Source organism: Triticum dicoccoides, unplaced genomic scaffold (genome assembly GCF_002162155.2).
Source record: "Triticum dicoccoides isolate Atlit2015 ecotype Zavitan unplaced genomic scaffold, WEW_v2.0 scaffold141194, whole genome shotgun sequence".
In the NCBI taxonomy this organism is placed as follows: domain Eukaryota; kingdom Viridiplantae; phylum Streptophyta; class Magnoliopsida; order Poales; family Poaceae; genus Triticum; species Triticum dicoccoides.
Genome location: NW_021200172.1, coordinates 24147 through 27624, shown reverse-complemented (window position 1 = coordinate 27624; position 3478 = coordinate 24147). Strand labels below are relative to the sequence as shown.

The window sequence follows — 3478 nt, the reverse complement described above, 5'->3', positions numbered from 1 at the left end:
GCCCCTGTACAACAAGCCTTCCAATCTGCTAAGTTTTGCCTCTCTTGCTGTATGTATGTATATGTATGGGCAAAATGATGACAGGTGCAGACCTGAGCTGCCTGCCATGTCGTTTATAATAAACACACACTTGTAATAGTAAGATAACATGATATTCAAACTGCGTAAGATTGCAATTTCTCTCTCTTGCAATGGTAACACTATCACATATACTCCCTCTGTAAACAAATATAAGTGCGTCTAGATCACTAAAGCGGTGATGTAAACGCTCTTATATTTCTTTACAGAGGGAGTACTAGTTATGTATTTCCATTTCTTAAATGTTGCCATGTCCCTTGGTGTGACTCCATTTCTCTACTTTGACGTTGATGTTTGCCCAACAGACACCCTCAATGATGACCAAGGTGGAGTGCAGGACATCGAGGACATGATATGAACCGTCGTTCCAGACGCCCGCCTCGGGGAAGGAGCACTCCATCCCGCTGATAACAATGTTTTGAAAGAGGAGATGACGGATTTGGTGGAGGAGAGGAACTCCCTCAAGGACGAAAAGAGGAGCCCTGTGTACAGAAAAGTATGTGATGTTTTATCGAATCACCATCGCAGCAACCTTACTATGGCCTGACGTTCCCTTTTGTCGACGGTCCTGACTGTAACTCAAGTGCTTGTGATGTTGCATTCTGGCAGCTTGTGATGCTGCTTTGTCAAGTGCTTGTGTGGTGGTTTCGATTTGACCTAGAAGACCGCCGCTTCGCTCCTCCGGGTCTTCTTATTCCCCGGTGGCCGCTGCTCCCACGATGGAGCAAACGCTTGTCTTGTTTTTCCGTATTGAGTAAACGCTTGTCTTGTTTTTCTGTAGCATTCACCATGCATGTCTCGTGTGATCCTTGTGCAGGCCGTATAGCACTAATTGGACTGCGGTGGTCTGGTGACACCTTCCCTTGTCCATGGAGGATCCTCAATAGGCAAGAACAAGTGCCACCGCTGATCCGAAGCTCGTGCCAGGAGAAGGGATTCTGTCATTGCCTTCTATGTGGTTGGTGAGTGCAGGCTCTGTTCATCCTAGTTCAGCATTCATCATCAGTGGCCCTTACTCCCTCTCATGCCCATCCATATTTCCTTGCTTGCTTGCTGCAATTTATGTTCAGAGACGACTAAACTGCAGAAACCTGAAACTTTTAGTTCCTTCTTTCTTCAGAAAACTGAAAACTCTGCAGCAGATTTATCTTCAGGTTGATACTAACGACACATACTAACTTGATAATGTTGGTGTCCTCAGGCGTAGACCACTGTGTGCCGCCTCTTCCATAGACGCAACAGCTTCTTCGACCCCGCTGCCGACGCCATGGAGATCGTCAAGGTATCTCTCTTTGCTCTCTCTCTCTCTCTCATGTCCTGCATGTCCCGGTCGTCAATTACCCGGAGATGTTGCTTGTTTTCACTAGTGTACAACAATTTGTTTAGTATGAGATTTGACAAGCCAAGATGAGATCTTGTAGCAAAAATTCTTCTGCTGGTCACACAAGTGAGCCTATCTATGGCAATTTTGTCTTGTCTTGATCAGGTCCAACACTTAACTTTCATTGTGTGGAATTGGAACGAGCATTTTGCATTCCTAGGCTGGTGAATAAGTATGCATTGTTTTTAGGGGAAGATGTTGTCTTGTTAATTCCTGTAAATTCCCTTTGACACAAGAGAATTGTTGTGTGGCTTACTGCTGAGAAATCTGACATTCCTCTTTGCCTCTGCACTAGACTGATCTTTTTATGTCCACCCAGATTGCATTCCTCAGGAAGATACTCCTTTCGTCCGTCAAACCTACCGGACATGATGGAAAATCTCCATTGCGAACGACACCGGTCATTTTCTCTTGCCAAGCGGTGCTGCAGAAGTTGACGCAGTTTGGGCTTGAAGATGCACAGGATGGCGCCGTCGTCCTCGTGCTTTCTTCGCTGATGAAGATGCACTGGATGGCGTCGTTGTCCTCTTGCTCTCTCCGCTGATGAAGATGCACTGGATGGTGCAGTCGTCCTCAGGCTTTCTCCGCTGATAAAGATGCACTGGATGGCGGCGTCGTCCTCGAGCTTTCTCCATTGATGGGTTAGGTTTCAGAATTAAGCCATGTATGTAGTAGTTTGGCTCTGTCATGTTGTAATGTTTGTGATGGAAGGACGCGAAGTACCTGTGCTTCCTGGGATGTGTAGTGGACTCGAGATGGTTTTTATCACCTCATCTGAGAAGTAGTTGATGACATAGATATTTAACTTTGTTTTGGTGAAGATGTATTGCACTGCGCTGTGTGCGCGCGCACACATGCATGCGTGTTCCTGTTTGATCAAATCTGGTGGAAGTAACATCTTCATTGTGAAGGTTGGGATGTGAAATGATGTGCATCGTTATGGGAATTTTCTTTCTGGGTTAACTGCATCAAGAGTTAAGTTGATCATATTATTCATTGCATCAAGGAATTCCTGAGCTGTTTGTCGGTGTTTTGTATGGTAGAACAAGATAATTTTCATTGCCCTAGGAGAGGAGAGTACCGAGTTTGTCGGTGTCAAGAATGAATCAGTGTTCTCTGGGTTTTTTCAATTATAATCTAACAAGTTATGAAAAAATGTTCAATGCAGGGACTTTGAAACTTGCCAACCTGGTAATTGGATTGGAGCTGGTGTTTTTATGCAAGGAATGCACTTGCAAACCTGGTGTCTTATCTTACATGAGAAAATCAAATTGTGAACAGAAAAAACCTTTTATGCTAGGAATGCACTTGCCAATATGGTGTCTTATCTTACATGAGAAAATCAAATTGTGAACAGAAAAAACCCACCCGGCTATATATATATATATATATATATATATATAGTATATAGAACGAGTCGTGTCTTAGATGAGCAAATTCTTTCAAACAGATAAAAATAAAGATACAGACACGAGCAAATTCCCTAAAAAAATAAAAACTGACACGAGCAAATGGGAAGAAGTTACTGCATACACGCATGGAAAGTGCCGGGCTAACTTTACGTGGCCGGCGTAATTTCTGGGAGCGCTGGGACTAAATCGTTTGTGCGGTACATACCATACGATACCATAGAGAGAGTCAGAGAGGGAATCCATCACGCATGTGCGTCAATCTGGCGACAAGGAAGGAAATTAAAGGAATAATTACTGCATGCAGCTAGCGTTTTCCAGGGCTGGATGAATACACCTCTTTCCTTCCTTCCTTCAAGAGAGCCTCCCTTGATTCCCTCGTCTTCCTCCTTGAAACTAGGCACCCATTAATTCTATCCTCTTCCCAAACCGACGCATGCTTCCTCCTCCTGGAAACCTTCAATCCTTGCCGCATTTAACTACCCCATGCATCCACGCGCCGCCTCCCTCCCTTCCTCCCCCGCTCCATCCGCATGCGATCCAATCCACACGCCTCACGCGGATCACACTCCCATCCGACGCCTCCCCGCGTCCCCGGCTCGGTCATCTC

At 45.2% G+C, this 3478-nt stretch overlaps 1 long non-coding RNA gene across 2 annotated transcripts in view; it reads left to right on the top strand.

The window, feature by feature from the left end:
* The window catches only part of LOC119343806, a 4438-nt gene extending 2081 nt beyond the window's left edge, over positions 1-2357 (top strand). For both annotated transcript variants that reach the window (XR_005166280.1, XR_005166279.1), the window contains exons 5-8: positions 384-574; positions 688-1040; positions 1280-1360; positions 1779-2357. This is a non-coding gene — a long non-coding RNA (uncharacterized LOC119343806). The remainder of the gene's footprint in view (positions 1-383; positions 575-687; positions 1041-1279; positions 1361-1778) is intronic.
* Positions 2358-3478: the final 1121 nt, after the last annotated feature.